Here is a 14,112-nt window from a genome sequence, read left to right as displayed (position 1 = left end):
CCAGCCACAGCTAAAGCACAAAGGGGCAAACCAGCAAGAATACTGTCAATGATGAGATAAATACCCATGAGGCCTTGCAAAGCCTCTGGGTGACCTGCAACCCACGCAGCTGAGGCTGATGCGTTCTGCGTCCCCGCGGCCCAGCCGCTGAGAGGGGAAATCCAAATGCTCCCTCGAACCTCCCCTTCCTCTGGGGTCCCCCTGCTCAGAGACCCTCACAAATAGGTTCTGCCTCGAGATGGCAAAACTGGCTGAGGGCTAAAGCCCAGCCCCTGTGAGAGTGCAACACAAGTGGCCCCAGGAAGCAGGGAGTAGCAGCAAACATGGATACAGGGCATAGAAAGGAGCCGGCGGAGGAAGGGCTGGGGGGGGCGGTTGCAGGTGCTCCAGCCATGGTGAGCAGTCAGGCCAGGCTGGGTGTCCTGTGTTCATGGGAGAAGTTGTGCCAGGCTGGGAAGGGGAGGCTGCAGGCCGAGGGAGGCCGTCCGAGCGGGGAACGCTGTGCTCCGGTGGGTCCACCTCCAGGTTCTCACAGTCATTGCCGCGTGCAGAGCGGGCACCTCGGAAGGCCACGTCAGGGCGAGCACCCCAATCCGCAGTGAAATGTGCATTATGAAAGTAATACTTGTGGACTTAAAACACTTTTGTACCAGGGCCAGCACTGTGATGCAGTGGGTTGAAGCCCTGGCCTGTGGCACCAGCATCCCATATGGGCACCTGGGCACAGGCTCGAGTCCCAGCTGCTCCACTTCTGATCCAGCCCCCTGCTGTAGTGTCTGGGAAGGCAGCAGACGATAGCCCAGGTCCTTGGGCCCCTGCACCCATGTGCAGGACCGGGAGGAGGCTCCTGGCTCCTGGCTTGGGGTCAGCTCAGCTTCAGTCCTTGTGGCATTTGGGGAGTGAGCCAGCAGATGGAACAACTCTCTCTATCTTTTTCTCTCTAACTCTGTGTTTCAAGTAAATAAAATAAATCCCTAAAATAAAATTTTGTACCACACTTTTAGTTCCTTTTTTCCATGAACTTTTATTTAAAAACAAGACTATTTAGAGGTCAGCGCTGTGGCGCACTAGGTTAAGCCTCTGCCTGCAGCGCCGGCATTCTGTATGGGTGTGGTTCAAGTCTCAGTTGCTCCTCTTCCGATCCAGCTCTCCGCTAATGGCCTGGGAAAGCGGTGAAAGATGGCCCAAGTGCTTGGGCCCCTGAACCCATGTGGGAGATGCAGAAGAATCCACTGGCTCCTGGCTTTGGATAGGCTCAGCTCCGGCCATTGCAGCCATTTAGGGAGTGAACCAGCGGATGGGAGACCTTTCTGTCTGTCTTTCCCTCTCTCCGACTATTACTCTGCCTCTCAAATAAATAGATAAAATCTTACAAAAAAAAAAAAAGACTACTGATTTGAAAGGCAGAGTTTCACAGAGAAGAGGAAAAAACAGAAATATCTTTCATCTGCTGGTTCACTCTCCTAATAGCCACAATGGCTGGGGCTGGGTGAGGCTGAAGCCAGGAACCAGGATCTCCACCCATGTCTCCTACGTGGATGGCAGGGATGACCTGTGTCATCATCTGCTGACTTCCCAGGTGCATTAGCAGGGATCTGGGTTCTAAGTGGAGAACCAGGACGTGAACCCACACTCGGATACAGATGTCAACGCCCCCAGCGGCAGCTTAACCCACTGTGCCACAATGCCAGACCCTCCGTGGACTTTCTGAAGTCCCCATGCACGAGGGCCTGGGCACAGTAGGGTATCCTTCCACGTTTTCTCTGATACCGAGGGAACTCTGGCCAAATGCTGTGGGGGCCTTAACAGAAGCAGGGAAGTATCAAGGTGATCCAAAATGGAAGCGCGTACTTGAGATGGGAAAATGAGAGAGGGGATTGGGAAAAGGAGATGACCATGACTTTGCACCACTCATCTCAAAGTTAAGGCCGCTCACAAGTTTTCACCTACTTTATGGTTTTGTAAATGAACTAGGACAAAGCCCTGGTTGTCCATGGTGTCAGTGAGAAAATGCATAACCCAGCCTGGAAAGCACAGCCTCTCAGAGCCCACACAGAATATGCTGGAGGAGCGGCCTCAGGGTCCTACATCTAACAATGCACCAGCATGGCTTTTAAACTTTGCCCTCGACAGTTCTGTCTGAGAGAACGTCATGTTGGCCCTAAAACCAAATACGATGCTGGGACTCGCTGAGGGAAAACGGGCATGAGAACAGCTATGGGTTCAAATTCTGCTTCCTACACCTGCTCACGTCATGAAATGTCTCTGAAAAGGGGCCGGAGCTGTGGTGTAGTAGGTTAAACCTCCACCTGTAATGCCAGCATCCCATACAGGTGTCAGTTAGAGTCCCGGCTGCTCCAGTTCTGATCCAGCTGTCTACTACTGGCCTGGGAAAGCAGTAGAAGATGGCCCAAGTCCTTGGACCCCTGCAGGCATGTGGGAGACCTGGAAGAAGCTCCTGGCTCCTGGCTTCAGATCAGCGCAGCCCCGGCTGTTGCAGCTATCTGGGGAGTAAACCAGTAGATGGAAGGCCTCTCTCTCTCTCTCTCTCTCTCTCTCTCTCTCTCTCTCTGCCTCTGCCTGTCTGTAACTCTGCCTTGCAAATAAATAAATTTTAAAAAAAGAACAGAAAATAAAAAAGAAATGTCTCTGAATCATAGAACATGTATTTCTTTGGGCTGGCTTGTGGCTCAGTAGGTTAACCCACCTCCTATTAATTCCAGCATCCCTTATAGGCATGCATTTAAGTCCCTGCTGCTCCACTTTGCTTCCAGCTCCCTGCTACCACCACCTGGGAAAGCAGAGGAAGGTGGCTCAAGTCCTTAGTCCCCTGCCACTCATGTGAAAGACCCAGATGGAGCTCTAGGCTCCTGATTTTGATCTGGCCTGACCCTGGCCATTGCAGCCATTTGAGTAGTAAACCAATGGATGGAAGATTCTCTCCGCCCCCCCCCCTTCAAACAAATAAATCTTTAAAAGGATTTTTAAAAGGCTGGCCTATGGGAGGCCATGTAGCCTAGCAGTTGAAGATGCTGGCTAAGGAGCCTACATCCCAGAGTGTGTTTGCTGTCTGCCTCCGACTTCTGACTCCCGTATCCTGCGGCTGCAGACCCTGGGATGCAGTGTGCATGGTACAAACAGCTGGGTCTCTATCAGCCACGTGGGAAACCTGGATTCCTTTCCAAGCTCCCAGCTTCAGCCAGGCCTAACCCTGGACAGTGTGGGCACTTGAGGAGTGACCCAGTAGATGGGAGCTCTCTGTCTCTCTGCCTTTCAAATAAACAATTCTTTTCTTCACAAGGTTGGCCTAAACTAATAAGGGTCTCCCAACCTATCAGACCTCTTTTTTCCCTTGGAATATCAAGCTTAGGCCAGGAGACGGCCTTGTGTTCCATGAGACATAGGCTGCACAGAATCTCAGGCTTCCGGGACTCGTTTGAATTCACTAAACCTCTCTGCAAATATGTTCCAACACCACGGTTCTACCAAGGGGTCTAAATGGCCGGCCTGTGCCCCGACCACGGCATGTTCTGGAACTTTCCTCTTCTCCCCAGTAGGCTTTGGTTCTGCTGGTCGAGTCTCTCAGAGTTGCGGATTTTCTGTCCTGAATCACAGTCCAAGTGGCTGAGCTCCCAAGACAACAGGCCGAAGCACAGGCGCTGCCAGCAAGCTCTGCTGGGCTCGCACAGGCAGCGGCAGCCTGAGGGAGGGCGGGAGTCTCTGCCGCTCCCTAATTCATCTGCCTGGCACCACTTATTCCTCAGGGAAGCATCAGGGCCAAGTGGAAAAAAGCGAGACTGGGAGTGAGGAGACCTGTTTGAGTCCCCTGCCTACCTCGAATCAGCTGTGGTGTTCCCGTTCCATTATTGTGCCTTTCCTAGGGCCTCAACTGCATCTTTGCAAAATGCAATTACTGGGGATCCTGGCCCACACACTAAGTGAGAGAGCGAGCTCTTCCATCCACTGGTTTACTCCCCAAATGGCTGCAATGGCCAGGGCTGGGCCAGATCAAAATCAGGAGCCTAGAGCTCCATCCAAGCCACACACTAAGCCCTAAAAAACTACTGACTACTAGAGTATGTTGGGACAAATTTGCAGGGTGGTTAAAACTGAGCTGAGATTTAAAAAGTCACAAATGGCTGGATGGCTTGCTATCCCCAGATGTAAACTGCGGACATGATAGGATCTGCACCACAAGCTTGTTTGAGGCTTAGGGAACCAGACACATAAAATCCTTTCACAGTGCCTGCCACACAGTAAGTCCTCAATAAAGGTAGGCTGTTGGAGTTAACAATTAAGGAGGAAGGGGGTTGTCATAGATTGTTATCTTTTTTTTTTGTTTTTTGACAGGCAGAGTTAGAGAAAGAGAGATAGAGAGAAAGGTCTTCCTTCCATTGGTTCAGCCCCAAATGGCCGCTATGGCCGGCGCACTGCGCTGATCCAAAGCCAGGAGCCAGGTGCTTCCTCCTGGTCTCCCATGCGGGTGCAGGGCCCAAGCACTTGGGCCATCCTCCACTGCCCTCCCGGGCCACAGCAGAGAGCTGGACTGGAAGAGGAGCAAGTGGGACAGAATCCGGCGCCCCAACTGGGACTAGAACCTGGGGTACCGGTGCCGCAGGAGGAGGATTAACCAAGTGAGCCGCGGTGCCAGCAGATTGTTATCATTTTCAAAAAAACATTTTTTTTAGACGGAGCTCCAATTTGCTGGCCTACTCCCCCAAAAACCTACTACAGCTCCAAGAAGAAGACAAGAACTGATTCTTCCACACAGGCGACAGGAACCCGATCACATGAGCCATCACTGCTACCTGCCAGTGTCTGTATGAGAGGGAAGGTGACAGGCACGGAACCCAGGCACTCCAACACCCAACCACGAGGTCACATGCCCACCCCACCTCCCTTTTACTTCTGAATAAAAGACAACTGAAATTGAAAGATGCCAACAATACCAGAGCTAGCAAACGACTGTGCTAAGATTTCCACTCAGATGGTCTGACACCAGAAGTTGTATCTGGTCCCTGCACGAGGACACACTCTTGTTGAACAGGCCTTGGAGAACCTAGAGCTAACTCAACCCTCCTAGATGACCAAGAGAAAGATGTTTGGTGACAACAACTGAAAATCTGGGGAATTACCACGGAGTGCACCGTGACCCCAGCCAAAAGCCCTCCTTGGCCACTCTTGGAAACCAACGCCTGCGTAGGCTGGGCCCTGTCTGCAGCCAGTTCTCGGCCCTGACACCAGAGGGAAAGAAGCCCCTCCCTCCCCCATGGCTTAAGCAGCAAAGGAATCCCCAGAGGGAAAGCAGGCCTAGTCCAGGGCTGGGAAAGATCAGCAAGGGGCTCCACAGTCCAGCTCACTGCTGTGGCCTACGGTGCCCTACGCTGCTGCCCTACAGGCTGCCTGCAGAAGGAGGTGGGCATTTCTGCGTTTATGAACCTAACGGAGCAGACAACCCCTCATGACGGAGGGGGCAGGTGGGGGCTCAGCCCAGGGCCATGGCTCTGAGGGGCGCTGGGGCCTGAGCAAGACCCGCTGTCCACACCAGGCCCTCCCCAGGCCCCGGGGAACCAGCAGGAGAAGGCAGTGGCCTGACTGCTCCTCTGGGCGCTCAGCTCTGGGCTCACAGGAGACCTCAGCGCCTCACCTCTACTTCAAGCGCATTGAATTCCCTCTTTCTTCAAAACAGCCTCCGGTCACTGTCAAGTCTGCCATCGCTTTATGAAACAGGAAGATCCAGCTACACGCCCCTCCCCTCACCCCTATCCTCCTGGCCAGGAGCCCCAGCCCACTGGGCCTCACAAGGTCTGCTCTGGCCCCTCCCCAAGCACAGCCCACTGCCCAGGGAGGGAAGAGGAGGGGAGGGGAGAGGGGGGGAGATCCTCCCACCCTGCCCATCACCCCAGCTCTGCAGTGGGGGGCAGAGCTTGCACCTGCGCGGGGCACCTCCCTCCCCACGCCTCTGTTTCCCCGGTGATGGACACCACGCGGGAGCCTCCTGCCGCTCTGAACGTCTGCACCCATTTTCCTGCGCGTCCCCGCGTCTGGGGAGCAGCCGCTCCTCCCTTCCAGCAGACACGTGGCTGTGCAGTGCGCCCACCCTCGGCGACCCCCGGGCCTCTGGGAGAGTCTGCCGCGGCCACAACTCCGCGGCCGCCTGTGCCTCCTCCTGTCACCGGCCCCGCAGCTCGGTCCCTGTGGATTTTCCAAACCGAGGCCGCTTCCCTCATCCCACAGCCCCGAAAAGACCCTGCCTGCCGCTCCCCACTCCCGTGTCCACGCCGGCTGCCAGTGCCCACCCAGTGCCCACCCAGCCCCGCTGCTGCTGCGAGGGGCCAGCACTTTTGCTGGAACCCAGGCTTGGGCCTCTGCCCCACCCTCTCCCGGGGGTCCTTCCAGGCAACCCGCAGGATCAACAGGGCCCAGCCCCCTCCCCAGCGATCAAGCCCAGCCCCCTCCCCAGCGAAGGAGCCCCGCATCACCTCCTCCCCGCCGCGCCCGCTCCCGCCCCGCCCGCACACCTCGGCCAGAGGAGGCAACGCTCAAAATCAAAATCGGGGAGCCCGCGCCTCTCTCAGCCGCCAGGGCCGACACCTGCTCGCAGGGAGGGTCCCGCGAACTCAGAAGGGAACGGGAGGCCGGCTTGGGCCAGGGCGCCGTCCCCACCGCGGCCGTGCGGGAAGAGCCGGGCAGGTCGGCCGTCACTTACCCGCTGTCCTGGAGCAGCGCAGGCCGGGGGCGGACGGCGGGCGCCGACTTTGCTGACTCAAAGGCGTGGCGGCGAGCGCCCAGGAACGCACGCGAGCGCAGCCCCGCGCTCCCCGCGCACGTAACGGCCCCGCGCCCGCGCCCAGCGCCCGCCGCCCGGGTGCGGCCGCTCGGCCTCCTGCTTCCGCCTCCCGCGCCGCCCGCCCAGGGGCCGTCTCAGCCCGCCGGCTTCTGACCGGTAGGCGGACCCCGGCGGGCTGCGGCGACGCCCGGAGCCCAGAGCCCGCGACCTTCGTCCCCACAGCCGCTGCTCATCCGCCCCCAGCCCCCTTGCGCCGGAGCTGACGCTGTGCCAGCAGCAGCCGCGGGACTGGGCCCTGGAAGCCCGCTGGAGCCGGGACCCCGGGCCCTCAGCTGTGTGCGCGCTGCGGGCAGGGTCGGGCGGGTGCTGGCAGGGGGCCTCGGGGCTGGGGGGCGGGCGTGTGGGCTGCAAATGCCGACTTTGACGTTTAAAATGTCTAATTTTTAGGAGTCAGGCTATGGAGAGTGCCAAAGGGCCTGAATCAGGAACGTATTTCAAAAATGACACCTTGGGCGGGGTCTCCCCCCAATCCCTGCCCCTGAGGTGGGGGACGAAAGGACACTGCGGTCAGCGCCGCCTGATCTTTAAGTTCCCCAGTGGCCCTGACTGTGCACACCTTGGGGGGCCCTGCACGGCCCGCTGAGAAGTCCGCGCCTCTGTGTGTCCACAGTGAGCGTCCACTCGCTCAGGGTATCCCCAGATGATTAGGCTGAGGTAAGCGGTGCGCAGAGGAAAACTTTATTTCCCCTGGGAGAAGTGAAGGAGACAGCAGGAGCCCCCGAAATAACGGGCCCCCATGAGGGGCAGATTCCCGGGCTTCTCACGGGCGTCCCCATGTCGGGAAATGGCGCAGTCTCTCCCCGGGTGGAGAATTTAATCCTGGAAGCAAAGCTCAGCTCGGGTCTGCCGACTCGGACTCAAAGCGGCATCTTGCAGTTTTGTGGCTCCTTGTTCATGGCGGTCCTGCCCTCCCAGTTCACTGTAACAAACTAAGCTCCCCTGGGTAGCTCTGGAAAACAGGCTCAAGACGGTTGGTGCTCTCTGCCCCAGTCCCAGTTCTGCCCTCCTCCCCTAAATCCTACATTCTTGGCCACAAAATGCTCCCTGAGACCTTTCACTCCCATTCTGGAGGAGAAAGGCAGGAAGTGGCGCTTCTGTAACTACTTCCTGCTGAAGCTGGCCACGGCCCAGGCTGGAGAAGTGAGACTCCCTCAAGATGAAGCAAGGGCTTGTGTCATGGGGAGTAGCTCTGGTGGTCCGCAGTGGCCGCCAGGCATTTAGAAGCATCCTTACCTGACATTCAGTGTGGGGTCCTTTGGGGGAACAGTTTGGGGTCTGACCTGGGCTCTCCAGGTAGCCATCAGAGGGTTCAGGTGAAGTGAGGCGCTCTCTGCCCTCAGGAGTTCCATGTTGTAGTTCAGGAGAAGAATGAGTGGTTAGGAGCCGGGAGTGCTGCTGGCCAGATGGGGCTAAACTGCTCCCCACAGCTCAGTTTGCAACCTTTGAGTGGAGGCTGTCTCCCAGGAAATGGGGTGGGGTTTTCTACCTGTGCAGGTGAGGGTGGGGTCTTATTTGCACATCAGAGGAGAGCAGTCCCAACCTGCCTTAATATATTTTCTTGTTCCCAGTTTCTTCATCTGGGCAAGTCAAGGGGCCAGCCCAACCTGGATAGGGCCTCTCGGAGAGAAACTCACCTGTGCTAAAGCCTAATTCCTTTCTGTGGCTACTGTAACACAGGTAAAGCACTTGAATTTCATGGCAAAGGTTAGCTAAGGTTATATTTAGGGTCTGATTGGGACCTCCAGGCAAAGAGTCATTTCCACCTTATACCTACAGCTTGGGGAACTCCAGCCACCATCTTTGAAACCAAACCTACCCATTATCACTTTGTTCAGTCACAGGCAGACCAGAGAAATTTCTCTTTTCAGGCTTTTAAAAAAAAAAAACTTTTTAAAATTTATTTAAGAAAGACAGGTATCACCCATCTGCTGATTCACTCCTGAAATGCCCACTCCTGGGGCTGGGCACTCAGTCCAGGTCCCACACATGGATGGCAGGGACCCGAGGACGTGAGCCATGATGTGCTGCCCCCTCCAGGAGTTCACACACGAGAAGCTGGACTCAGGAGTGGAGCTAGGACGGGAACCTAAGCGCCCCGTGTGGGATGTGTCTGGCAGGGGTGCCAGGTGTGTCAGTTGCGTCTGAACTGCTCCAAACCCACCCCTTAGAAGGCTTTTACTGACTCGGACGTGCGCTGCTCTGTCCTGACTGAAGTGCACAGAAGCGTCTGATATCGTGGCCGGTCTGTGGGATGGCGAGCTCAGGGAAACGAGTCGGAATTTTAGAACCAGGCCGCAGGGCCGAGGCCCCAGCCATCTCTGCGTCTCCTGTCGCTCACATTCAGGTACCAGTGCATTTGGTGACTCCAGGGTGCAGCAAACACTCCAGCGTGTGCCCTTCTATCTCTAGGGTAACTTACAGGGCCTCCTCGGGGACTTGGAATTTATCTCCAGGGGCCTTCTGGGGAGCCCGAGACCCATCAGCGTTCTTCTGTCCAGGGGAGCTGAGAAGAGTGGGTTTGCCCGGAACCCTTCCCACCTGGGGACAGCTTGGACACTGTGAGCGCCAGTGTCCCTCTTGCTTGCTTTGGTGCACTGGCGAGGCCCTGAATTAGCTGCTGGCCTTTGGATGGGCTCACCCTGGGGACCGGGGTCGCTCACCTCTCAGTTTCCCTCCTCGTCCTTGGTTCCCTGGAGGAGCCCGGAGAGTGATGAGCACGCCCTTCCTGTTCCCAGGCTGTCTCCGTGTTTTGGCTCAGGGAACATTCAAGGCAGTGTCTACCAGTAAAGGGGATTTGCCCCAGGGCTGCGAGCCTGTTTCTGGACACTCTGATAGAACGTAGCTGTTAGAACCACCCGACTTCCCTGGGCGTCAGGGTCCCAGGAAGGCTGCTGTCTCCCACACCCTCATAGCCTCTTTGGGATGTAGAGGCCCCTGTAGAGTTGGGGGGGTCCAGATTCCAGCTTCCACGTGGGCAGGTGTACAAACAGGTGGCCCACGAAAACTACTAGGGACCGCGGGAGCAAGAAGAATAAAACCCCAGACATAACATCAGCAAGCAGAGGGGAGATGTGATCAGCCATGAAACGTGAAATTCCCTCTCATTTTCCACCTATGGAAGGCAGAGGTCTCTAACCCCTAATAAAATGGTCCCACACCTGTGAGGCAGGGAAGCCCAGGGATCAGCAACCCAGAAACCTGGCTCTGGGATTTCTCAGACCTCACATTTTCCACTACTCTGTCTCCCTGCACAAAACCCGGTGCTTGCGTTGTGGCATCCTGGAAAAGGCTGTCTCCTCATCCCCAATTCTACCCTGCTGGTGAGCATACACTCCTAGGAACCCTTAGTCACTTCCTAGAGCTGCGAGTCTGAATGATTCAGCTGTGGGTCCCGTGCGGTGCTGGACACACAGGCGTCCAGGTGACCATGCACCTCTCGGGTCTCTGCATCAGGTGCTCAGGACAGCCAGACCCCAGACCACATCTGAATGACACCAGGTGGAACAAGGGTCCCCAAGAGTAAGTGGGCCCTGCATGAGCTGCTGCCACCATTGCTAAGATCTTGGTGATGGACAACTTGACCCAGGATGGAGCAAGTGTTCCCTGCAAGCTGACCAGCCCTGTTCAATCAGACTATGCTGATTACTTTGCTCCCAGTTCCCAGTTGCCCCCATCCTAGGCTAGGAACCCTCCCATGTGGGTCACCAGTATAGTTATATAGTTGCTGGATGTGAAAGGTCCATTTGCTTGGAGTGTTGACAGTTTCTCAGCTTCAGGCAGACAGTGCTCAAAGGAGAGTTACGCACTTGTGAGGAGTAAAGGAGAAATGGGGGAAGGTAAAACCGCCTCCCTGGGCAGCAGGGTAGGCCACCACCTACGACTCTGGTGTCCCACACAGCAGGTTCAAGTCCTGGCTGTTCCACTTCCAATCCAGCTCCCTGCTAATGCGACTGAGAAAGCAGTCAAAAATAGCTCAAGTACTTGGACCCCTGCTACCCAGGTGGGAGATACAGATGGAGTGTTAGCCTCCTGGCTTTTGCTTGGCCTATTTCTGAACATGGTAGCCATTTGGGAGTGAATCAGCAGATGGAAGACAACTCTCTGGGTCTCTCCCTCTCTTTCTGTCATTCTGCCTTTCAAATAAATAAATCTTATTTGAAAAAAGAAAAGCAAAGCACGTCCGGAGCAACAGATTTGCAGTTATAACGGGTATGGGAGTGGCTAAGGTGTGGTCAGAGAGGACAGGGAAGACCCCTCCTTCTCCTAGAAGTCCAAAGTCATCCTTTGTCCCAGCTCACCTTGGATCTCTCTCATCTGAGGTCGTGCATCAGCTACAGGTGGCACCAGCCCTAGAGAGTCTGGTCAGTCTACACCTAGGAAGCAGATAGGAGACTGGGGATGTCCAGAGAAAGACAATGACCCGTGCAGAGTCACTTGTACAAGGAGGGTGCTGGTCTGTGTCCGCTCTCAGCTATGGCACCAGCTGCCCCCAGGCCAGCCCTGTGGCAGGTGTTGGTTGTGTTGGTGCAATTCTGGACAGTGGGGCATGTTGGGGGGTGGGGTGGGGGAGCAGATAACAGCCCACGGGGACTTTGGAGAAATCTTGTGTGAGGAAGGGGCTCAGCTTAGGGGCCATAGGAAACAATGTGACTTCCTCAGTGATGACTTAACAAAACTGGGTAACCTGGGAATCAGCACCCACATTCCAGAGCAGGGTTTAGCCAGCACACCGGGTTCGAGACTCTCACAGGAATGTTCTCCTGTTGTCCCCGACCAGGCCGAGGCCCAGGCCCCAGCTGTGGGCACCTTGTCCGGTGATGGAGACGCTGCATCTGCCCTCGCTCACCCCCAATACTCCTTGTGCTTTCAACCAAGGAAGGCGAAGGTGACAGAGCAGCCAGGCCAGGACCCCACTGGGGAGCCCATAGCCCCCTGGATGTGTGGGGGGAATAAGAGGCCATTCCACCCTGGGTGTGGGGGATGAGGGAGGGGTGGGAGTTAGCCCTCTGGTAGGAACCTGAGACCCAGACCCAGGTGGGTGGGGCATTGCGAAGGGTCCTTGCTTGTCTCTAACAGATTCCACATGGGTGCCCGCACCCCTTCTGGAGAGCAGAGATCATGGGGTTTTCAGTGTCCATCCTGGACACGCATCAGCCACCAACACCAAAAGGGAGGGACAGTCCCGCCCACAGCACCTGAGCCTATGTCAGGTTCATCCCCAAGAGCCTGTCACCCACCCGAGGCCCCATGAGGGCTGCTGGGTTGGTAACAGCAGAAGTGGAGCTAGGAGGTGGTAGGTGCCCATCTTCTGGCGGGGGAAGTGGGACCCAATGGCTCTGCCTGTGCAGTAGCTGAAGGTCAGGGCTGTCCCCGGCACCTGACCTCACAGCTGGAGCAGAGCAGCGCACTGACCTACCAGAAATAGCCATGCCGGAGCCTTATTTGCCCCCAGCTGATGAGCACATAGTTGAGGATGCCCTGGGGGACAGCCATACTCCTGGTCACAGTGCAGGGTCCAGTGGTGACCGTGGAGCCATGGTGTGTGGGGCAGCTGAGCCGGGGCCCAGCGTGTCCCCAGCTGCCACCAGGGACGCTGCAGGGATAGCAGAGGCAGCTCTGGCCCCGCCCCCAGCCCCAGCTCCTGAAGTCCCCCCGCTCCACCTCCAGGGCCAGACCTGTCCTTCATTTTCCTGGGATAATTTGTTTCTCCATACTCTGCCAATTTTTCTCACTTTCTCGGCCCTGTTTGTCATGTTCCTTAATAAAATGTAGTTTGTCACCCAGTGTGAAGTGTACAATTCAGCACAGTGTGAGCTCCCCAGGCCATTCCTTCCCCACCCCCCCACCTCTCGCTGCAGAATGGGGCCAACGTCAACATCTTAGATCCTCTGGAGAGGACACTGACACCTCCCGGGGCACAGACACTGCTGTCCAAGATGGACAAGGAGCAGTGACTGCTGGGAAGGCCGAGGCAGACAACCAGCAGGGAGACACTGTCATGGCTGGTGCAGCGCCTCCTCATGGTCAGGGACGCGGCTCTGCGGTCAGATGGAACTGACCTGCGGTGGGACTGCCCATGGCAGCCTCAGTGTCCTCATCTGTGAAATGGGATGGAGCCCCGCCCCCAGACATCACAGGGACAGGACTGGGACGGCCTGCCCTCCCTGCACACACTGGGAGCCCCCAGCTCCCGGCATGAGGAGTGCGCAGTGGGAACAAGGAAGCAGGGGTGGGGGCTTTCTCCCACTGAGGGCAGAGCCTCGGGTCGGGGGCCATGTGCACACAAGAGCCAGCACAGTCCCTGTTCCTGTGCTCAACAGGGGGAGGCTGGCAGAAGCACAGCAGGGATTCGCCCAGCTGTGGGAGCCCTGATGGCCACAGCACAGGACCGGAAGTGGGCTGGGTCCATGACCCCACGTGACCCTATACTGCCCGCTGTGCAGGGGGATCCTGGACAACCCCAACGACAGTGACCAGTCCCATCTCTGACCTCCTGGGATGTGCAGGGCCCTGGCCAGGCCCTGGGCACCACATGTCACCCATGGGAAAGCCACCGCTGTCACCCTGGGTTTGTAGATGGGGAACAGCTCTGAGAGGGAAGCCCCTGCCCAGGTCTCGGCTGTGGTGGCACCGAGGTGCAGCCTCTCCTTCTCATGCTGAGCCTCAACTGTGGCGGGCAGGGGGACCATGATCCTAAGGGCAAACACAGAGGCCACAGTGCACCTCAGCAGGGTGAGAGGGGGCAGGAAGGGTTTGAGCTTCTCTGAGAGGCTACAGCCTCAGGGATTTTCTTAATGGGCTTCTCAGCTGGTCCACTAGGGCTGGGGCTGGGCTGTGAGGAGGAAGCCGGGGCGCTGGGAAGTTGACAGGTGTGTTCCTGGAAATGGCCTGGATCAGACCCAGAGACGTGACCATCCATAGGAGAGCCCCCATCCGGAAAATGCCCCAGATCACCACCAGACCTACCCTGGGCACCTGTGAGCCTGGAGCCCCAGGTGCAGTTCACCTGGAGGGAGTGGGTGGGGTGGGTGCACCTGACCAGGGGATCCCAGGGCAGCTCAGTTTGGCAGCCTTGGGAGGATAGAGCCCCAGGCAACTGTGACCCCAGCACTGGCCCAGGCTGCAGGTGACACATGGAAGGGCACCCACACACATGGCTCACCACTCAGGACAGCTGATGACCACCAGTCCAAGGTCCTGAGTCTCAGGGTCATTTCAAGCCCCAGACACCAGGGGATCTGATGGCAGAAGCCTAGGAACCA

At 57.1% G+C, this 14,112-nt stretch overlaps 1 protein-coding gene across 1 annotated transcript in view; it reads right to left on the bottom strand.

Moving 5' to 3' along the window:
- SNX10 (sorting nexin 10) overlaps positions 1-6,845 on the bottom strand; it is a 63,920-nt gene extending 57,075 nt beyond the window's left edge. The window contains exon 1 of the mRNA XM_062178208.1: positions 6,710-6,845. The gene's annotated coding sequence lies outside the window, so the exon portion shown is untranslated. The remainder of the gene's footprint in view (positions 1-6,709) is intronic.
- Between the last annotated feature and the right edge of the window lie 7,267 nt (positions 6,846-14,112).

The sequence above is a fragment of the Lepus europaeus genome, chromosome 20 (assembly GCF_033115175.1).
Source record: "Lepus europaeus isolate LE1 chromosome 20, mLepTim1.pri, whole genome shotgun sequence".
NCBI lineage: Eukaryota > Metazoa > Chordata > Mammalia > Lagomorpha > Leporidae > Lepus > Lepus europaeus.
Note: the sequence above shows the minus strand (reverse complement) of the source record. Positions and strands in the feature narration are given on the sequence as shown.